The following is a 24,046-nucleotide window of genomic DNA, read 5'->3' on the forward strand; positions in this document are numbered from 1 at the left end:
TCTGTACTTAATACAAGTTCCCTGGGTTATTCTCATGTAGATGATATACTGATTACATATTTAGAAACACTGAGTTCAGGTCATAGATAGAGATAGAGATAGGAAGTAGAAAAATTGGTTAAAGTTAGGCTTATTGACTCTTGAAAATTAGCAAAACTTTAAATATTATTTAACTATGCAGAATTTCTTTTACAGCTATACCATATCTTAAATTCTTATTTCCATCAATATGTATGTATATATATATATATGAATTTAAAAGTTAAAGGCACTGCAAGGATTTTAATGAAAATCATCAGTCCCCATTCTACCTCTCTCTATCTCAGATTCCCAGAGGCAACCTCTTTCAACTCTTTTAGTTGTTGATTCTGATGTTTAGCTTCCATATTTCCAAATGGCATGTGTGTATCTCTACTTCTTGATTTTTCAGTTTGAGGCATTATCTACTGACTTTCCATCAAGACTAATGATTAGCTTTTCCATCCATTTCCCTGTCCCTTTCAACAGATCCAATTCTCTCCCTCCATCTTCTCCCAATAGCTATCTTACAATGTTTGGTTAAGTAAAAATCAGTGTGTTGATCTAGGCAAAATTGTTCCCAGCCAAGCCATATGGTGATTATGACTATATTTGCTTCATTATATAACTTAGATGTCTCTTGGAATAATTGCTTAGTTTTAGTTTTCTAGGTACCTGTGGCGGAGACAGTCAGCTGTGCCCCAACATAGCTTTCTCCCCTTGTTCTGGAGTAAGAGAGTTTGTAGGTATACATTGAGCCATCCAGCTAAAGCTATGGTTCCTAGCCTCCCTTGTAGCTGGGTATGGTCACTGTGACTAAGTTGTGCCAATAGGAAGTGAGCAGATATAGCAATACCTGGGACATGCCCTTAGAGGTAGGAATGTACCTTCCTCTTTCTCTTTCCTCCATTCTGCTACAGAAATGCAGATGTGATGGCAGGAGAAAGATCAGCCAATTAAGACTCTAAGGTAGAAGTCACATGTTGAGGAGTGAAGAACAATGTGATTGAAGAAGAGTGCCTTACCATAAGAAAGAAATAGGCTGCCATCTTGTTTGAGTTTCTGCCTCACTGGGTTTCTTTGGGGCCTAACTGTATTAACAGCTCCTATAATGTCTAGGGGCAGATTTTCCATGAAGCTAGTGGAGTTCAAGCTTCAGGGTTTCTTATTTGCATGTGTCTCTTTCAAAGGCCCTGGTAGGGACTCTAGACATTTTGTATTTGTGGTTTTATATTCTTTTCATTAAATAAGCCCCATTACCCCCAGTTATATAAGCTTCAGGCCCCTCAAAGTGGATCCTATCCCTCTCTGTACCTAAAGTAGAAACTACTAGCTCTCCACCAAAATCCATTATGCCCTTCTTTGGATCTCAGTTAGGCTACCTTTCCCAGTCTATCTTCTGGTTAAGTATGGTCCTATGAATGGCAGTGATGTGTGCTGCCTTCAGGCCTGGCTCATAAAAACCTCCTCTAGTCTCCTCCATGCTCCTTCTACCCCCTATTCTGGCTGACTGGGAAGGTGACAATTAGGGTGTCCTTGGAAGGCATGTTTTGAAGATGGCAGAGCATCCATCAACCAGGGTCACTGATGAATGTGTGGCGATAATTATCACCAACTTCAATGTCTGCCCAGGACTGTTAACACCAGAAAGAAATAAACTTGTCTCTAAACCACTGACTTTTTGGGGATATATTTGTTTCTATAGATTAGCTTACCCTAATACAGTACCTATCATTAATCAATTCCCACCCTACAGAACCCTAAATCTCATTGCAGCACAGTTAATCATATCAGGAAATCTATCAGTTCCTTCCAATTATTTCTTTTGGAAAGTTTTCTGGAGCTTGCTGAATACCTTCTCTAATCAGCTTTCCTGCTAGTTCTACTGTGTAGCTATTAACATTTATCATCATTTTAGGGAATTCCCTTTGCTTCTCTCTTGTGTTGGAGCCTATTTTCTGGATCTTATGTCTTTATTTTTTTCTTATTTATTCTTTCATTTTGCTGTGACATATCTTCCAGTAGTTTTCTAAGAAAGAATGCATGAGAGATAAAATTATAGAAGTTTTGAATGTCTGATTTGTATTCTTGTTTTATAGCTGATGTTTACTCCTAATTTGTGGTTTGGTCGAGTACAGCATTCTAAGTTGGATAATTTTTCTTTCCAAATTTTTAAGGCATTGCTCTACTGTCTTCCCAAGTTGTTGCACACAAGTTCAGTGCTATTCTTACTTCTTTTTTTAGTATGTGATCTGATTTTCCCTCTGAAAGATTTCAGAATACTGTCTTTGTCCTCAGTGTTCTTATGTTTAAACAATATGCCTTGATTTGAGTCATTTTTCATACCTTCAGATAAGCATGCGGTGGGCTATTTTAAGTTAGAAATTTAAAACTTTCAGTTCTGGGAAATTTGGTTTTTTTTTTTTTTTTTTTATAATCTTTTCCTGTTCCCTTTTTCTGGAAGTTCCCATTATTCAGATTTTGGCCCTTCTGGAATGATCTGATTTTTTCTGGGGGATTTTCTTAATATTAACTTATAGCACTTTTGTTGAAATTTTTACTTCCTGATTGTATTTTAATTTCCAAAAGTTCTTTCTTTTCCCTAAATCATTATCGATCAATCTTACTTTTTTCCCCTAGCATTATATTCTTGTTTCATGAATGTAATATTTTTTATCTCCCTGAGGACGCAATTATAGTTTTTTGTTTTGTTTTGTTTGTTTTTTAATATTTACTTATTCATTTATTGTCTGTTTCCTCCCACCATACATATACACAAACACCCCTAGAATGTAAGCTCCACAGGGCAGTGATTTTTATGTTTTTATTCACTGAGATATTCCAAGTGCCTAGAATGTAAGCACACAGTCAGTACTCAGTAAATATCTGTTGACTAAAACCCACCACCCTGCCAATTTGCCCATTCTACTCTTTGAAGTTTTATTTGTGTCATGTTTCCATTTTTAAACTAACTTTCTTCAAACTCTTTAGCAGTGGAAATATTTCTTTCCCACCTTTTAAGGTCCAATTTAAAGGTGGCAGAGGAGTAGGGGACCCTATTTCAGCTGGTCCCAGGAATTGAGCTGGATATCTACCAGACCACTCTGAGCACCCACGAAACCAGCCTGAGATGTAAGAAGATCTGGATCTCTACAAAGAGAATATCGCAATTATAGTTTTAAAAAAATGTTTTCTTCTGCTTCTTTCAGTGTCTCTTTTACCTCTAAATACCCTTCAAATTTCTGTTTGTTTTGGATTTTCTCTGCCATATTTAAGGATTTCTTCAAATGTCTTGCAATTCTTGGCTAACTTTTCATATAAAGGAGAGAGGTATTAAATCTTTTTGGAACTTCTGAGAGATTTCTTGATTAGTGGGCCTCCCTATTGCCAATTTCCTGGCAGACCTCCAGATGTCCGTATCTTAGGACTTTCTCATGGCTCAGTTTCCTTATAAAAAATCATCTTATCTCTTACCTTGTAAGCCAGTAAGACTGGCTGCTTAGGAGGGAAAGGGACCTGTGGTGGACATGGAGCTCCACCTTCAAAGAAGGCCTTGTTGAATCAGCTTCTGGGAGTGTGGTTAGTAGATAGTCTTCAGCTGTCATTTCCTTCATGGATAGTCTCAGCTGCAGAGAGCCCCTTCCAGATTGTCCTTCCAGGAGTGGCCTATATCCAGTAATTGATCAAGGTGGAGATATAAGGGCCTGGCATATTTTGACCCACTGTGGGATGACTTTGTTGGACCATTTCAGGCTTAGAGCTCCCTATGGAGTTGACTGAGGCTGTCAGACTATTTTTCCCTCTGCCCCATCCCTTTCCCTTCTATAGGTGTTGATCCCAGGAGCACTCCCTAATAAACTTCCTGAACAGTAAACTCTTTCTCACACAATCTGCTTTCTGGATGACCCAACTTGCAACAGCTTCTTTTTTTTTTTTTATTTAAATTCAATTAGCCAACATATAGTACATCATTATATTCAGATGTAGAGTTCAATAATTCATCAGTCGTGTATAACACCCAGCACTTGCAATAGCTTTTTAAGGAGCATTCCATAAAAGTAGGTACTAAGAGGGGATTTGGGAGCTGGATCATTCACCTCCCATTTAAAAATAAGGATCCCATCATTGGTTATAGGTAGGCACAGAGAGTCCCTGGTGCAAGTCCAATGGTTAACTTTCACCAGTGGTGAATTGGATGGTGTACCAGTAGAAGAAAATGCACTAGCTGGTGCTATACATCAGGTGTTTGAAAAATAAGAGGGAACTAATGCTATAAACACAATTGGATTATGTATTAGTTTTATATTGCTGCTGTTACAAATTACCACAACCTTAGTGGCTTGTACAATTCGAATTTATTATCTTATAATTCTATAGGTCAGAAATCTGACACAGGTCTCACTGACCTACCTATAAGTTGGCAGGATTGCATTTCTTTCTGAAGGCTCTAGGGAAGAATCTGCTTCCTTGCTTTTTATAGCTCTTAGTAGCTGACTATATTCCTTAGCTCACAGCTCCTTTCTTCATCTTCAAAGTCAGTAATGGTACGTGGAGTCCTTCTCATTCTGCCAACTCTAGTTTTCTGCAGCTTAAAAAGGATCTCTGCTTTTAAGGACTCATATAATTAGATAGGGTCCACCTAGATAATCCAGGATAATCTCCCCATCTCAAGGTCCTTAATCTTATTCACATTTGTAAAGTCATTTTTCCATGTAAGGTCACATATTCATGAGTTCTGAGGATTAGGACATAGAAATCTTTGGGGTGCCATTGTTCTGCTTCCACAGATGGCTATTGCTAAGCTTTATGAAGTGTTAGAAAAAGAAAGCAAGAGACTGAGAGCAGTTAACATCCAACTCAAACCATGTGAAAGCCTCCTTGTTTCATATAAAGAGGCTCTCATCCTACAGAGGAAGTGCAGAGAAAGTGGAGACTAAGGCCCAATACTTAATGGTCAGAGTGGCTGATCTCTAAAGAAGGCTAAATTTCCAAACACGGCAGGTCCGCTATGCCAAGGTCAGGACCCTGGTTGGGAAAAGATGGGACTCTGCCACATGGATATCTGTGTCAATGTCCCCCAAACTCAACTTCTCAGATTTCTTTGAACTCTCTGAGCCTGTGGAAGTTGGCCACCATCCCTGTTAAAAGCTAGCACTCCCATCCTTGCTTGAAGACAATGCAAAGTCCTCTTCCCTGCAGGATAGAATGTGTTCCCTTTCCCTCAGGATCTGTCCCTGCTTCTTCCTGGCCATTGGGCCTATAACTAGAGTTAAGTCACAGGACAGCCCAGTCAGGGACATGGTAGCTTGAAAGAGGGAGGAAAGGGAGACTGTCTCCCAAATCAAGCCAGCATATACTGGAAGGAGCCAGAGGAATACACTAGACCAGATTCTGAGAGTGCTTAATCGTGAATGCCAGAATGTAAGATTGAATATGGGAAAACACTCATTTGGAAATGCTCCTAAGACTTATAATTTAATCAGATGGTGTAAACTTGCTGCTGTAATGGCTTCTAGAAGCATACAAAAAGTGATGGCCCACCTTCATGAGGTCAAAATGCCAGCATGGTTCATCATAGATGGTAGAGAAGGAATTAAAAGACTCAGGGATGCAGACATGCTGAATGGATATACCAAGTGAGGCTGGGAAGCTACACTAGATGGAGATGCACCATTTAAAGAATGCACTGACAGAGAGGCACCGGCATCACTGTTTGATGTTGGTTCATCTCTATGGGCCAGAGCAGGTGGTAGGAGGGACCATTACAGATCTAGGCTCACTGAAAGCAGAGGAAATAGGACTCCAACACAGCCGAGGCCAAGTGGCATTACTTATCCTTCAGAAGCTATTTATGGATGCAATAATTGTAATGCCATTATTGTGGATACAATTATTATAGTGAGCAGCAAGTTCAGAGTGGTAGCCAAAGAGGCCTAACCCACAAAGAGTTGTGGAGATAGTTAATGGAGCACTGTATCCTAAGGGGAAGAATATATGAGCAGCAAACAAGAGTACTACTCAACTTGTGTCAGCAAAAGAAACCACAGATAGATGATCAGGACAGTTACCCCATAAAAATTAAGGGTCCTTACTTGGTTTCTGGATCTGAGCTAGTTTTCAGACACAGGGCTCATTGATTGAAGGAGAGGCCATGTCCACAAGCAGAAGGACCCTGTAGCACCTCTGCACATATATAATGATTCCACTAGTCCTTCCCCCCAAAATGATCTATAATGATTTACTCTGATAATTATACTCTGAGGAAAGGAAAATACCCAAATATTTTATGGATAGTTAGACATAGGGTTTGAGTTGACACTGATACTCAGATACCTGAAATATCACCAAGGTCCCCCAGTTAAGGTAGGCATAGGAAGACCACCTAGTAAATCAAGTTCTGGCCAAGGTCTAGCTCTCAGTGCTTCTACTGAGTCTTATGGACCCACCTGTGGTCATTTTCCCAGTCCCAAAATGTCTAAATGTCTAATTGAGATGGATATAGTTCATTGTAAAGTGGAAGTGGTACATCAGATTGAATATGACTAGAACCAGAGGGCACATGCAAGCTGCTCAGATCTCACATCATCTACCATTATTTCACTGGGGTTCCTCTCTTAGCTCACACTTACAGCCGTATGGGAGAATCTTTATGACTAGCTGACAGAGAATGAAAAGCCCAGTCTTGGATTATAGATGTGTGAGCTTAGTGTCTGGGCTCAAGCCAAAATAGGCACAGTAGCTGTACTACAACCTCCCTTAGGGATAGCCTGGAAAGACAGAGGTGAGGGAAAATCCTCCCAGTGGATGGAGCTCCAAGTGTTACATCTGACCATCCACTCTGTGTAGAAAGCGAAATAGCTCCAGGATATATATAGCCTAATAGGTAGTGGCAAATAATCTGACAACTGATCAGTGACCTAAAAGGAGAAAGGCTGGAATGCTGGGAACCAGGATGTCTGGGGTAGAGGCATATTGATGGACATGTGGGAACATGTAAAAATTATAAATATCTTTGTATCATATGCTAACACCCATCAGAGTGCATCTACGATGGGAGAGACACTAAGCAAGCAAGCTGCTAAAATGACCCAGACAGTTGATATCAGTCAGCTCCTGTCATCAGCCACTACAGTGCTGGTATGATGAGAATAAGAATGAGGTGGCCATGGCGGCAGATACTGAGGATAACCTGGGCTCCCATTTGCCAAGGCTAATCTAGCTGCTACTGCAACCAAATGTCCAACTTTTACAGCAGGAGAAACCAATACTTGCCCTCAATTTAGCAGTTAGCAAGTTGACCGCACTGAGTCTCTTTCACACTGGAAGGACCAGCAATTTGTTCTGACATGAATAGATACTCATTCTGAGCATGGATTTGCCTTTCCTGTCAATGCCACTCTCTGGGGATGTACACAAGATCTCACAGAAAGTCACATCAGATCGGATATCCACTTTACAGAAAGGGAGGTACAGGAATGGATCCATCATCATGGAATATATTGGTCATATCTCATGCCAGACAACCTAGAAGCCAATAGGATGGTAGAGCTTTGGGATGGCCTACTAAAGAAATAGCTGAAGCTCTAGCTCAGAGGTGATATTTGTGAAGATGAGGTGTCATACTCTAGGATACAACATACACCTTGAATCAAAGACCTCTATGGTGCTATATCCTAAATTGGAAGAATTCATGGGTCCAGGGACCAAGAAGGATGCAGGAGTGGCCCTGCTTATGATCACTCCCAATAACCCACATAAAAAATTTGTGTTTTCTGTGCCTACAACTCCGGGTTTTTCAAGGTTAAAGGTCCCCATCTCTAAGGTGGGAACATTTCCACCAGGGGACTCAGCACGAAACTCCTTGAACCATAACTTCAGCTGCCACCTGGCACTTCAGGCTCTTCATGTCCAGGGATCAGCAGGCAAGAAATCACCATCTTGACAGGGATGATTGACCCTGATTATTTGGGAGGTAGAGCTGCTATTACACAATGGAGACAGGGAGGCAGGTGATACCTGGGCACCTCTTTAGTATTCCCTTCCTTAACTGTGATGGTAAATGGACAAGTACAGTAACCCCAAGGGCAAGGTGAATAGAGCTCAGACCCTCAGGCCCAAGGCTCCAAGTTATGCCGATAGCATGAACCCAGCAAAGGTGCTAACTGAAGATGAGGGAACATCTCAACATCTGCAACAGATAGTGGCAGAAAGAGACGTTGCATAGCTGCAGCAGCGGGAGCTGTAATCCATTAATTTTCCTTCTGAACTATAAGTTATCTCATTAACCTTCCTTTTGTAAGTCTCCCCCAGGAAGAGAGGCCCATGAGAACTGTGGCAAATTTAGCAGCACTTTCCAACAAAGTACTTCCCTGAAGTCCTCCCCACATTCTGGTGACATGCGTGGGGATCTCAAAATGCATTAGGACAGAGAGAGATTTATCATTTCATTATCTTGGATATGGCTACTTCTTGGAATTTCATGTAACATGAAGAGGGCATGTGCTTCTTTTCAATGCTATCTGTGATGGTCAATTTTATGTGTCATCTTGACTGGGCTAAGGGAGGCCCAGAGAGCTGGGTGTGTCTGTAGGGTGTTTCTGGAAGAGATTAGCACTTGAATCCATAGACTGAATAAAGAAGATTGCTCTCACGCATGTGGGTGGGCATTGTCCAATCCTTTGAGGACCTGAGTAGAATAAAAACATGGAGGAACGGTAAATTTGCTCTCTGCTCTAGTGGGGACATCCATCTTCTCTTGCCCTCGGACATATGTGCTTCCACTTCTTGGGTCTTTGGATTGGGGCTTACATCATTGTCTCCTCTGTCTGAAATCTTTGGGTTGGACTAGAATTGCACCATGGCTTTCTTGGGCCTTCAGCTTGCAGACAGCAGATTGTGGGATTTCTCAGCCTCCATAATGGTGTGAGCCAATTCCTTATAGTAAATCTTTCATGCACTCTTTTTCTCTATCCTCTTGGCTCTGCTTCTCTGGAGAACCCTGACTAATACATTATCCATCCCCCATCCCAGTCCCAACTCCCACCACCCCTTCCACTCCCATTGCACCCAGACATACAAAGAGCTCAGCCACTTTCAAACAGTCAATCAACCAATCAACAGGTATTTCATGAATGACTTTGCTCAGCTCTGTACCTTGCTTTAAGGAAACCACTACAACGGTGTACTTCTCCCTACCCTCACCACTAAATTGAAATTTCCGTGGGATCATGGACTATGCCTAGCATCCCCAGTCCTGAGATTAGGGTCTGGAACTTTCTAGGTGCTCTATACATTATTTTTTAAATAAAAAAATGGCCCTCAAGAAGCCCACTGCCTAGTGCAGGGTAGAGCTGGGGGGAAGACATGAGGAAGAGAGGAGACTTAAATCTGGGAAGCAATTATTAAGCCCCATAAAAACTTCTGGGTATACTTAGCTGCTAAATGAGCACTGTGGCCCTGACCGTTGCTATTTTAGGAGGTTGGAGATACATGAGGCTGGAGAAGGAAGGATGTCATAAAGAAAGTAGCACTTCTTCTAGGCCTTGAAAAGTACATAATGTCTACACAACTGAGAACGTTTGGGACTAAAGGGGACTCATTCATTCAGCACATAAGTACCGGGTATTTGCTTGGTGCTTGGGATGTGGCAGTGAACAGAAGAGAGAAAAACAGTCTCTGTCCTCAGGGAGCTCCCATTCTTGTGGCGAGAGACAAACAATAAGTAAGTGAGTGAGTTTGTGGTCTGTTAGCAGGTGTAGAGAGCTTTGGGGAAGAATAAAGCAAAAAAGAATGCTACAGAAGGGCAGCAGGGTGGAGTGGGTGCAAGGACCAGGTCCCCAGAAGTGAGATAGGGAGCCATGTGGATCTTTGGTGAAGAGCATGCAGGCAGAAGGAATAGCAGGTACAAGGGCCCTGAGGTGTGTGTATGCCTGGTCTACGTGGCTGGCTCAGAGTGAACTAGGGCAAACAGAATGGGAGGTTGGGGGTTCAAACTTTTAGTCTGAGTGAGAAAGAAAGCATGGAGGGTATATTAGTTCTCTTTTGCTGTGTAACAAATTACCACAAACTTAAGGGTTTAAAATGGCATAAATTTATTATTATTATTTTTAAAGATTTTATTTATTCATTTGACAGAGAGAGACACAGCGAGAGAGGGAACACAAGCAGGGGGAGTGGGAGAGGGAGAAGCAGGCTTCCCACGGAGCAGGGAGTCCGATGCGGGGCTCGATCCCAGGAGCCTGGGATCATGACCTGAGCCGAAGGCAGACGCTTAACGACTGAGCCACCCAGGCGCCCCTAAAATGGCATAAATTTATTATCTCACCATTTCCAAGGGTCAGGATTCTGGCATGTTTTCAGTGGGTCCTTAATTCAGGATCTCACCAGGTTGAATCAAGCTGTCAGTGGGAGTTGCAGTCTCCTCTGAGGTTTGGGATCCTTTTCCAAGTTCACTGTTGTTGGCAGAATTCAGTTCCATGTTGTTATAGGGCTGAGATCCCCACTTTCTTCCTACCTGTTAGCCTGGAGCCATTCTCAGCTCCCAGAGGTCACTTGCTATTCCCTGCCACCTGGCCCTCTCCACAGCATGGCTGTTTTTGAGGGCAATTCTGCTGCTTTGACTTCCTCTGTCTCTGACTTCTGGACCTTTTAAAAGGACTCACCTGATTAAACCAGGCCTGCCCACACCAGTGGGACCATTTCAGAATTCCGCCTACCCAAGAGGGCTTGAGCAGAAGAAAGGCATGATCTGACTTACGTTTCAGCAGGATGGCACTGGTGCTGTATTGAGAATAGACTGGGGGGAACATAAATAGAAACAGGGTGACCAATTAGGAGGCCATCATGGGGTATTGGGATGGAGAGGGCTGACAGTGTGTTGAAACCGTTGCATGGCCAGGAAATGCCTGGAAGCCTAGCAAGGGAGTCTAAGACTTTATCTTGGGGGCAAAACTGAACTAGGGAGAAATATAACTTTAGATTCACCCAAGCATAATTGCTCAGACGCTCCTTTGCCTCATCCTGTAAAGGGATCTGCCTGTAGTAAACGCATGATGGTTACCGATGGGCAAGAGGTGGAGCGGAGGTGAGTCGGTGTGCCTGGGTTTGCTGAGGACACTGCAGCCAGGTGTGGCAGGTCACACACCTGACATGCCCCCCAAATCTTCAAGCTCCGACTCCGGCCAGAATCTCCATTCCCCTCCTGTCTTAGGACCTCCCATTCCTCCTTCTTTCCTCCTGTCAAGGAAAGCATGTCCTAGGATCCCACGAACTGGAAAGCAGAAAAGGCTCCCAGCCGTGGAAGACAGAAACAGTTTGAAAAGCACAGCAAGGATGTGCCTGTGAATATCTCCTAGTCTGAGACTTGTCACCTTTCCATGAGGAGAAAGAAAGAGAACGAGGAGGCATATTTGAGGCAGGGTTGGTGAGGGCTAATGTGGAACTCGATGTGAAAGTATCTAGCCCAGAGCCTGGCACAGAGCGGGCCCCCCATCCAGTGATGGTTACTGGGGGCTTGCTCTATGGGCCAGGTGACTAACACATCATCCTTGCCTCAAGGAGTTCAGTTTTGTTGAACACAAGTTTTCAAATGGCTTGTGTGCGACAAACACACACACACGTGTGTGTGTGTGTGTGTGTGTGTGTGTATGTGTGTGTGTGTATGCCTTCCGAAGTCAGGCTGTCTGGGTTGAGATCCTGACTCTAGCACTTAAGTGCGTGATATTATGCCAATCACTTGCCCCTCTTTGAAAATGGGGTGATAATAATAGTACCTGCCTCCGACAATTTGTAGCAAGGTTGCATGAATGACGTAAATGAACATTTGTAAAGTGTTTAGAAAAACGTCTGGAATATAGGTATGCTACGTAAGTGCTTGATACATAAAAACATATGAATCTTAAAATCTCAAATGATGTCTCCTCATCTTGTGACGTTCTTTCTCAATTCTTGGAACCGCCTTGCACTGGGTGCGAATAGAACTGAAGGGCTCCTCCTTTTTGTATGAACGAAGGAAGAGTGTTCCCAGGCAAGCCTTCCTGGGAAGATATGGTGGCTACCTGAGCTCAGCCCAGAGCCCGGCTGCCTGGCTGGCCAGCATGTGGCCTCCAGGCTCCGCCCCAGACCAGTAAAGCCCAGTTTCTGGGGACAGGAACTGGGAATAAAGTTTTAAAATGTCCTCAAGAGATTTTACTTTTTAGTATTTCTTTTTTTTAAAGATTTCTGTATTTATTTTAGAGAGAGAGAGCGAGAGCATGTGTGCTCAAGTGGGGGGAGGGGCAGAGAGAGAGAATTCCAAGCAGATGCCCCACTGAGCAGGGAGCCTGTCGTGGGGCTCAATCTCACAACCCGTGAGATTGTGACCAGAGCTGAAACCAAGAGTCGGATGCTTAACTGACTGAGCCTCCCAGGTGCCCCAAAACGTCCTTGGGAGATTTTAGTATCTGATGAGCTATGGTACTTACTAGTAGTATTGATTTGTCTTTTCTGTCTGTGTTTAATTTTCACTTTTGTCTGTGGAGAGTGAGTGTGCCTACGTGTGTGAGGTAATCCTTTGTCATCCACCTGCTCTGACAGAGTTTTGGTAACAACTGGTTTGGATATAGGCTTTTGTACCAAAGCTCATTCTATTGTCAGGTTGGTGAATAAAGCTCATTATTTATTTCTGTTCTGCTGTTAAGACATAGAGATCTTTCTTGTGCTCTCATTCTCTCTCTCTTTCTCAAATGTGGGAATGATCACCCTTTCTGACCCTTTCCTAAGGACAAGACGCTGTCTGAGCAAGTGCCCCCACTGGACCGCAAGGCCCACTCCACTCCACTGTCTCTGGAAGATTATATAACAGCCCCCAAGGACCCCACTGTAATTGGCGTGGGTATAGCTGTTTCTCTCCAATTCTCTTGCTGGGTGGAAATGATGGAAATGACCCTTTCTGAGTCAGGTAGAAATATTTAAGGGCCAGCAGTGCTGATAATAACTGTTCTGGGAGGTCAGAGAGGGAAGTAGAAAGACAAGGCCTGAGCTTGGTGTGAGGAGAGTGGGAGAGCTTCTGAAAAGTGGAGAAAGAAAAGCCCCCCCCCCCCCAGGAGCCCTCCCAGTCTCCTGGCACTGCTAAGGGGACAGTCAAGTTGAATAATTTAGAGGGGTGCCTGGGTGGCTCAGTCGTTAAGCGTCTGCCTTTGGCTCAGGTCATGATCTCAGGTTCCTGGGATGGAGCCCCACATCGGGCTCCCTGCTCAGCAGGAAGCCTGCTTCTCCCTCTCCCACTCCCCCTGCTTGTGTTCCCTCTCTCGCGCTGTGTCTCTGTCAAATAAATAAATACAATCTTTAAAAAAAAAAAAGTTGAATAATTTAGAATTGCATCTTTAGTGGGCTGTTAATCTCCATCCCCACCCTCCTCAGAACGCAAATGGATAGCTGAGAACAGAGCTCTCTGTCTTTCGGACCCTCCCCAATTGTTTTGTTATGGCTGATGGGCGGATTCCCAGTTATATAACCCCTTCACCGTTAGATGAAACCTCATTATTTTGCAGTGTGGTTTTCCTCAGATCTGGGTTCACATTGAGCTACCTGAGAGGAGCTGGGAACGTGCTGTTTCTCATCATTTCCACCCAGCAAGAGAATTGGAGAGAAACAGCTATACCCACGCCAATTACAGTGGGGTCCTTGGGGGCTGTTATATAATCTTCCAGAGACAGTGGAGTGGAGTGGGCCTTGCGGTCCAGTGGGGGCACTTGCTCAGACAGCGTCTTGTCCTTACTCCAAGTCTTGGGTAAGTAAGTTCTCTTTTAAACCCAGAGGATTTTCGAGGTGTATTTGTATGCAGTAGGGTGAGGCAGGGGGACTTCTAAATTGACTTGAGATCTTCTTGCCCACGGATAAGCAAAATAAGAAAATGAACGAAAGCAAAGCGAGGCCTTCCTTCCAGGCCCGGTAATTGTTGTGTTTTGGGTCCTAAATGAGCTCTGATCCAGGCCAATCAGGTCACTAACACAATAACCCTTGAATCCGAATATGAAAACCCTGAGTCTCATGACAGATGCTCAGCTCCAGAGGGAAGCAGAAGTGTTGGTGAGATGTCTAGGCCTGGAGCCCTCTGAGGCGATTAGGGTGGCAGGATGGCACAGCGGGGGACACAATGGAGGGCTTTCAGGGCAGCAGAACTGGTTTGATTCTGCTCTGCCACTTACCAGTCGTGTGATCTTGGACGAGTCACTTCATCCATCAGGATCCATCCAGGAAAACAGAAGCTGCTCTTAGTCTTTCATCAGAGGGTATTTAATTATACAGACAATGGAAGAGCTAAAGAGACAAACGGCACGTCGCGGGGCTTGGGGACCAGCACAGCAGGAAGCTGCTGCCCCCTGAGACCCAGAGTGGGGTGTCTTATCAGAGTTTGGAAGCCAGGGCTGTCCCCGGGGAGCTGGGACAATGAAAAGAGGGAAGGTCAAGGGAGAGCTAGAGTAATGGGAGAGACAAAGAATAGCTGGAAAGGCCATTCACAGCGGAGAGAGAAGAGGAGAACTCCCCGGGCTTCTTGCTTCCTTTCACCCTCCAATCCAGCACAAGTGCCCCACTGGCGGGGCCCGCTAGAGGGCAAAGGAGCGTGGGAAACGAGTCTTCTGTGATACAGGACAAAGTAGGGGAAGGGCAGGGAATGGATCTAAGAGCAAACAGGTACATGGCTTGCACAGCCTCTAGTGTCTCTAAATAAATTATATCTAATGATTAATCACTAACTCCTGCCATCCCTGGGGTCAGGCATGGAGTGAGACTAGCCGAGGAACACTCCCAGTTGTCTGGGAGGGGAAGGGAATGCAGTGTTTGCCCCGATATGTGCCTCCTGTGCATTTAGCACCTCTGCCCTCTGACTGTCCATTTAGCCCCAAGTGGCCGGGGGCGGGCTCAGCTGCCAACTGAATGTAGCTCAGACCGTGTTCTCTGCGGGAAGCCTTGCTCCAAAGGCACTCTGTTAGTTTGGGTTCCTCCAAAACCAACCTTGGGACGGGGCCCTGGGTGCAAGTAGTTTCTTTGAAAGGTGATCCCAGAAAATAAGAGGGAGGGCATGGGAAAGGGAGAAAAGCCAATAAAGGGTGAATGAATGAGCAGATTCCTGTGGGCAACTGGGTTTGGTCCTGCGGGAGACCCTCTGAGAAATGGTGTGGAATTAAGAATCATCCTACCAGCGAACAGGGAGGCTGGAGCTTTACTCCCATCCCTCACTGGCAGAGGGTTTCCACCTAGAGAGTAACTTTTCCTTGACTTCTAGACTGTCTCGGGTGGAGCAAGCTCCCTCAATGCTGGAGAAAGCCCTTTGGCAGAGAAGCAGCTTAACGGCATGCTGGGACTGTCTGCTGCACCTGTGGGGGAATCCAACAGGTAGGCCACGGGAAGCATGTGTCATACTCACTGAGCCCCCCCAAAAATCCCTAAAGTGTGTTATTAGGTAGTAAGAGGGGCCATTCTCACCTTTGCCTCTTGGCTCCGGGCCCTGGGTTATCTGACTTTGGGGAAGTAACACCATACATTGGCCATTTATTTCATCCTATAGGTTAGCATCCCAACCTTACAGGCTGTGGGGCCCAAGCAACATGGAAAAGGGACTGCCCTACTAAAGCTCTGGTCATAGATGAATGCAGCCACTGCCAAAACCTCGGTAATGTAGGGAGGAAGCAAAGGGTCAGGGGGCATAGAAAGAAATACCCTGATCTCTGTCCTCCATTTCTTCCCTCCCCAGTCTCCTACTGGTGCCTCTCACTGGCTGAGCTCAACCGGAAGCAGAAGGAAAGTTTGCCTGGATGATGCAATCCACAGGGGTCCATCTTCTGAAGAACAGCACAGGGCGAAGAGAGCCAGAAGGATGGGGCAGAGGGGTGGCAATGAGAACACAGTCTGATTGCTTCCAGAATGCCTCTCTGCTTTCCATCCATTCCCACAGTCATCATCTTTGTTCCAGCCTCGTTATTCCACCCCTAGACTATTGGGACAAGCTCCTAACCCATCTCCCTGTCCACCATTCCTAATGTCTGTGACACAGAGTCCTTCCATTCCTGTTTCAGAGAACTCCAGTGTTTCCCATTCTCTACTCATTACTGAAGATGGCCAGGTGAAAGGCAATTTAGGGGATACAAAGACAATTCCAAGACTTCACATCTTATTTCTAATAAGGTGGATAGATATTAAGAAGCTAGAAATGGATAATTTCACCATAAGAGAGGTGTGGTTGAAAAGATGTGTAAATTTGACTCTTTAATGTCTTAGCATCATAGTCGAGGCTGTTCTCAGTCCAAATTTTTCCTTCCAGACTTGTTTTCTAAGACTTGTGTTCTACTGCATTCTTCCATGTGCCTTGGGTCCTAGCCCTGCTGATTGCCTGACATCCTTTGACAGCACATACCATCCACGCTGAGAATTCTAGGTCTTTGCTCTTGCTGTTCCTCCCGCCCAGAAAACCGGCCTTGGCGGATGGTCTGATCAGCTGCTCACAGTTAGTTGAGTCAGAACACCAGACCTGTAAGACCTCATACTCAGAGTGTGATACCTAGATCGGCAGCATAGCAGCACCTGGGAGCTTGTTAGGACTGTAACTTTCAGGCTCACCGTACCTAGAGTCAGAACCCTGCATCTGGACCAGATCTCCAGGTGATTCCCATGTGCTTGAAAGTCTGAGAAGCAGCAGATGTTGTCTGAGCAATCTAAGTGGGGCTTGTGGCTTGAGCAAGGGAGCTTGGCTCCTTACCTGGTCTCCCTAGAATAAAGGGTTGGGGGCTCGGTTTTTAGTTAGTTATAAACCACTTGTGTTCTTAGCTCTGAAGTTATGAGGGGGCTAACAAAATGGCTAAGAGAATGAGCTTTTGCATGATACAGCCATGGGTTCAAATCTCAGCTCTCCCACTTACTAGCTTGGGGTTTTAATAAAGGCAGTTAACCTCTCTCAGTCCCAATTTTCCGAAGTGTAATGTGTTAATGATATCACAGCATAGATGTAAGAATCAAATTAAATCAGATGTATTCACTGTTTAATAAATGTTAACTGCATTTGTTATTTTGCAAACCCGTGAAGCAAAGTCACTGGTCAAGAAGCCCTTGTGTGGGAAGGTCTTGGCCATTTAACTAGTGGTGGGAGGGGCAGGTCTTTGGTGATATAACAGGAGCTCAAGGGCGTAAGAGTGGCAAATCAGAGAAAACAAAGGTGTATCCAAGAGCTGTTTAGTCTATCTGGCTGAACAGATGCTCTCCCAACAGAACAATGTCTGCAGGCACTATCTGGAAGGTAGGAGGTATCCTGGTGGGCTCCCTGGAGGTAGTGTTACGAGGATTGGTGACCCCTCCCCTTAAGGTATAAAATCAGCGATACTCTACCGGATCTGACAGGACTAAAATGGAGATAGGCCACCATCCTCCTGGGTGGCTCATCTCAAATAACTGTTACCATCTAATATCTTACTGGTACTCTACTACTTACAAATCACTCACATTTCCGTCATCTCTTCTAATTTGGAATGTGACAGGGTTTAGCATGCGGTTCAAGTCTCTCATGACTGCCCCCTTCTGCTGATTCACACAGGAAAAACAATCCAGTCCAGAGTAAAAAACAAACCTCGAGCGTGTCTCCCCAGACCCTGACATTTTGAGTAAGAAATAGAAGGACTTGGGGGCTCATGGGGTGTTTTCATCCCTCCTTCCTGTTGAAGGTTGTGACTTGGGGAAAGAAGGGAGGTCTCAGGACGGGAGGGGCTGGCTTTGTGGAGGGCTTTCGAAGTATGGAATTGGTGGACTTGACACACCAGAGTGAGGGGTTGCTGGCACGAGGGAGTGAAATCTCAGGAGGTGTGGGGTTTTGGCCTGGGTGTTTGCCAAAACCATCTCGAAGACTTTAAAGGGGCATTTGCGACTGTGGAGAAAAATGCCCAGAGAAAAATGCAAAGCTCAATGTGATCAATGGCACACGGAGCAACATTTCATTTTCAAATGAAAACAAGAAGGAAGGGGCTGGGAACATTGTAGACTCTAGACCCAACTGCACAGGATGTGGGCCACAAGCAAACTGAACTTGAATGTTGATGTAAGAAGGAAAATATGTATGCAGATTCATTTTCCTCATCTTGTAGGTTTACGTCAAACCGAGGTCTGTCAACTATTGTTGAGAGGATTCAGCCCAGGGGGTCTACTGTATGTCTTGTTCCGAAGAGGCAGCCCAAGATAGTGGGTAAGTCTTGGCCTCAGGAGTTCAAATCCACTCTAGTGCCCATCCTGGCCTGACCTAGCTTTCCAGAGGCACAGGGAAGTCCAAGTTCCTCCAAAGCCACAGAAAATATCACAGGGGTAGAGAAGGAGCTGGCCAGACAGGACACTGGAGGGAGCTGACAGTGAAGTGGGAGGGAAATTAGGAGCAAGTGGCGTCTTGAAAGCTCAAGGAGGATAGGTTTGATGAGTGATCACTAGTGTCATGGGCTGGAGAGAGGGGAGATGTGCAGGCAACAGCAGGAGGGGACCTCTGAACCTGGGTGGGGTGGAGTGATAGGAGGTGGGAGACCTGGGGGCTGGCCCCACCTGCTGTGAGGTCTTGGGAAGTCCATTGACCTCTCTCTGTCTTGCCTTTCCTAAGTGTTATGGTTAAATGATTTATTCTTTTAATTTAATTTTAGTTTTTTTAAATTTTTTAAAAAATTTTTTTATTGTTATGTTAATCCCCATACATTACATCATTAGTTTTAGATATAGTGTTCCATGATTCATTGTTTGTGCATAACACCCAGTGCTCCATGCAGAACGTGCCCTCCTCAATACCCATCACCAGGCTAACCCATCCTCCCAACCCCCTCCCCTCTAGAACCCTCAGTTTGTTTTTCAGAGTCCATTGTCTCTCATGGTTCTTCTCCCCCTCCGATTTCCCCCCCTTCATTCTTCCCCTCCTGCTACATTCTTCTTCTTCTTTTTTTCTTTCTTAACATCTATTGCATTATTTGTTTCAGAGGTACAGATCTGAGATTCAACAGTCTTAATTTTAGTTTTTTTAAAAGCCTTTATCTTTATTTTTAAATTTCATTTATTTTGATTTTTTAGATTTTTTATTTAAATTCAATTGAGTTAACATATACTGTATTATTAGTTTCAGGGGTAGAATGTAGTGATTCATCAGTTGCATATAATATCCAGTGCTCATTACAACATGCCCTCCTTAATGCCCATCATGCAATTACCCCATCCCCCTACCTACCTCCCCTCCAGCAACCCTCAGTTTGTTTCCTATAGTTAAGAGTCTTTTATGGTTTGTCTCCCTCTCTTGTTTTATCTTATTTTATTTTTCCTTCCCTTCCCCTGTGTTCATCTGTTTTATTTCCTAAATTCCACACATGAGTGAAATCACACAGTATTTATCTTTCTCTGATTGACTTATTTCGTTTAGCATAAAAGTTCTATCCACGTCATTGCAAATGGCAATATTTCATTCTTTTTGATGGCTGAGTAGTATTCCATTGTATATATATATCTCATCTTCTTTGTCTGTTCATCTGTTGATAGACATCTGGGCTCTTTCCATATTTTGGGTATTGTGGATATTGCTGCTATAAACATTGGGGTATATGTGCCCCTTTGAATTACTATTTTAGTTTTAAATGAGTCTATGATGAAAAAGTTGACTTTAAATTAGAAATTCAATCTTTCTTTTTTTTAAGGAGATAGAAGTTTATTGAATATACAGCAAGGAAGTGGCAGGCAGGACAGCAAGGGAGGGACTGTCTGCCACGAGGTAGTGATGGGGGGCTGTAGTTAAAGGGAGAAGGTATGGGAATGTATGGAATTTTCCAGAAATTCAGTCTTAATTCAACAAGCATTTATTGAGCACCTAGAAAACTCAAGGTTCTTACTGTGTTCAAGGCACCCTGGGGATCACACCCCTGGTTTGGAATTCCGGATTTGTCATCCACTATAGTTTGGTCTTGGATGAATCATTCATGTTTCTCGATCCTTCATTTCCTCATGTGTTCTAATGGTTATCGAGCACTGACTGCCCCATCAAGGTACCAGGATGAGGAACAGGACTTAGAGAAGTTGTGTAATTTATTCAAGATCTCAGATCTGTGAGTCATGGAGCTGGGATGTGCGCATAAGTCCACTTTCCCCCCCACATACTTCCTCTCCATGCCTGTTTGCTACCTTCTCTAGCAACAGAAGAAGCACTGCTAGGGCTATGCGTCTCTACCATAGAGCAAACCTAGTGAATTATACTTAGTTAGTCATCTGTCTTTCCTGCTAGGCATAAGATTCTTAAAAACAGGGGCTGATTCTGAATTACTTTTTTGTGTTCCTAAAGTCTAGTAGAATGAGACTAGAGATTTTCTTTCTTTCTCCCTTTCCTTCCTTCCTTCATTCCTTCCTTCCTTCCTTCCTTCCTTCCTTCCTTCCTTCCTCCCTTCCTCCCTTCCTCCCTCCCTCCCTCCCGTCTTCCCTCCCTCCCTCCCTCCCTTGCTTCCTTTCTTACTGTTAACAAGTGGGATTCTACTAAACACATTATTCTGAGACACGTTTTGGTCCACTTAATCTGTGCTCATTTATTGAATGAATGGCTAATACTTGCCTTTCGCTCTGTGTTTTGTAAAAGTGAGAGGTTAGGCAGGTCCTATGCCTCTCACCAGAGCAATGTCCTCTTGGCCCTTACACTGGTAAGAGAAGATCCCAAGAGAAGCAGTTGGGAAAGAGGCAGAAATGCTCAAGCGAGCTATGTAGGAACACTGGGCTTTGGAGCAGGAAGGCTCTCAACAATCATCTGGAACAGCAGCTCTCCACAGACAGGGGTATCTTTAAGTTGGAGTTAGGCTGTAAGAAATTTTTTCAAATAATAACTGATAGAAGTTGTAGAATTTTGTTGTTGTTGTTTTTTAAAGTTATCCCTGGAACAACATCATTTTTCAGGTAACCCCAGGTCATCCAGGGGCTGAGTTATATATCACATACATCGGAGAACATGATCTCAACCTATTTCCCACTTCCTCCATCACCTTTGTATTAGTTAGGATGCAGATTTTGTTACTCTAACAAAGACCCGAAGCTGGAGCGGGCACAAATCTTCAGAAATCTTAAGAGCTGGTTGTTAAACATAGGCCTCATTAAAAATTAAATTATATAAACTTGAAAGGAATAAAATATATTAAAAGCAAAGTAACGAATACTCAGAACCACTTCCTAGTTATTTTACCACATTTTACTATTTTCTGTGCTCTTACGGTGACTTACATCTGTTGCATGTGCATGGCGGCACGGCTCTGTAGTGGTGTGATTCTCAGCCCCACAGCTCTGACTCCTTTGATCCTGCTACTCTGTCATCTCAACACCTGCATTGTATCCTTGGTCCAAGGAGGCTTGCTAAGCTCTAACATCCTGCCTGTATATCAGCCAGAGGAAAGAGGAGAAACAGGAAGGGAATTTCATTTCTTCTCTCTTCGATGCACGGTCTTGAATTTGCACACATTCCTTCTGCTGACTTCCTACTGGCCACACCTAGCTGCAAAGAAGCCTAGAAATATGGCCTTCATCTGGGATGCCATATGCCTGGCTAAAACTTTGCCTAGAAGGCAAAAATGGACACTGGGGAACAGCTGGCCTCTCTATTATAACATTTTGTTGGTTCTCAGCTAGCTTTAGGCCACCAAATGCTCTCTCCTACCCTCACCACACCTCCTCTGAAGGCCTATTACAGGGTTTTAGGAAATGCTCCTGCCACTGTCTGTAGCTGTTATAGACCTGGCACGTTCCGGCCGATCTCACACCCTCAGCCCAGACAGTGAGAGGAGACTCAGACACATGAGCCAGGACCATCTTTTCTAGAAAGAGAGCACTAACAGATGAACACTGGCACAGAGGCCACCCCTACCCCCCAGTCAGGGCTGAGCTGGGCTCAGGTGGGGAGGGGATAATGATACCATGAAAAATTAGACAGTACCTGCCTCAAGGACCTTCTGGTCCTGGTGAAACCCTTATTCCTGGAAGATCACTAAAGAGTACAGTTAATAACTGGTAAAGACCAGGTAGCTCCTTTCTGGGGGTGCCTGGGTGGCTCAGGTCATGATCCCCGGGTCTTGGGATCTAGCACCGTGTCAGGCTCTCTGCTCGGCTGGGACCTGCTACTCCTATCTCCCACTGCCTACTTGTGCTCTCTCTCTTTCTCTCTGTGTCAATAAATAAATAAAAATCTTAAAAAAAAAAGACCAGGTAGCTCCTTTCTAATTTTAAATTCTGGGCAAGGAATTAGTTCTCATGAACAACAAACTCATTGTTGGACTAAGCTCTTATTTTTAGCTTTTACAGTTATAATCAAATAAAACTTTAAACAAAGTTAGATTGACATTAGTTAAAGATCTACCTAATTGTTGTGCTGCCTGATAATTAGGCAGAAATGGTAAGCAATTCACATAAATGACTGTAATTAGCATTATTTTTACATAGCCAAGCAAAGTTCCTAATTTTCCCTGTTATCCTGGGTAGTTTATTGGTTGTCACTCTTGGCTCCAGCCATAACTAATACTTATGTGGAATACCCCAGCTCTTTCCGACCTCTGACCTTTGCCTGGATGGCCTGTCCTGTGCTTCCCCACCAAGCCCCCTTCATACTGGGAAGTGGCAAGGCAGAGTGGTCAAGCGCCTGGGCTCTGGAGTCAAAATGCCTTCACGACTCACCTCATGACTTAAGCTGGGTGAACTTAGTGAATTGTTTTATCTTTCACTTCCTCAGAGTTGTCCATATACAATTCCTGAGAATGTGCCTAAGTCATGTTGGTTGTTATGAGCCCATTTATTCATTCATCTCAACAACAAAGAATTTTGGCATCTGCTATTTACCAGGTGCTGTTCTAGGTGCTGAGAATTAATAGTGAACAAAACAAAGTCCCATGGTTTACATTTTAGAGGAGGGAGACAGACAAGTAACAACTATTGAAGTTTACAGGTGGTGATAAGTCTGATGAAAAAAACAAGGCATAGTAAGGTATAAGGGTGAGGGAGGATGCTATTTTAGCAGAGGAAGTGTATCAGTCAGAACATACTAGATCAAATTGCAGTAACAAATAACCCCCAATCTCAGGGCTTATCTTTTTTGTTTTTGCTATATGTCCACTGTGGGACAACAGGGGATTCTACTCCACATGCTTATCACATTGGGACCCGGGCAGACCACGTCATTATGTTCTGAAGTGTCCCTGGTCATTACAGTAGGCTGAAGGGGGAATGTGATCACTTACATCTGGAAGTGACATTGATCTGACTTAAGGGCTTGGCAGAGAATGTAAGTCCCTACCTTGGGCCTGGAAGGAGAGGAACCAGAAATATCGAGGTGCTGAGTAATCTCCATTTGCCCCAAATATGTTCTCTGTTCTTTGCTGCCCTGCTGTGTGCTCTTGAACCTGAACTCCATGGGCTGTAGCACTAGGGCTTTCTTGCCTTCTGGCTCCTGGTTGTGTTTGGCAAAAGTATGCAGCTTCGTGAGACCCGAAGATGGGAAAAGTTCTTCCTGCTTCCTGCTCAGCCATAGTTCCAGCCACAAGTCTACCAAGCACAGTCTTGCCCATGGCTGTGGCTCTTAGGTGGGCTCTGGTAACACCATTTCCTTTCCTTGTCCTTCAGGACTATGAGTAAGGTGGTGTCCGCCTCTTAGCATTGCTAATCCTTAGGGGAGCAAAAACCTCTTCTTGATTTCTTCTGTGAATAGTACCTTCAGGAAAAGAGCTCTTTGAAGATCGTACCTGAGATAACATTTGAAGTGAAGGAGAAAGTCAAGCAGGTATCTGGGGAAAGATGGTTGAGTAGACAGAGCAGACCTGGAAGAGGAGGTGGGGGAGTGGTGCTGGGCACATTCAAGGACTAGGAACCAGGCAGTGTGGCTAGAGCCAGTGAGAGTGGTGGGACTAGTAGGAGTTGAGAGCAGAGAGGTGGGGGCCTCTCTGATTACATCAGATTCTTCTGGGGGGATGGGAGGGATTTGGGATTTCATTCTGAGTGACAGAAAACCACTGGGGCTTTTGGGGCAGGTGAGTGA

Source organism: Phoca vitulina, unplaced genomic scaffold, assembly GCF_004348235.1.
Source record: "Phoca vitulina isolate PV1807 unplaced genomic scaffold, GSC_HSeal_1.0 scaffold71, whole genome shotgun sequence".
NCBI classification, from domain to species: domain Eukaryota; kingdom Metazoa; phylum Chordata; class Mammalia; order Carnivora; family Phocidae; genus Phoca; species Phoca vitulina.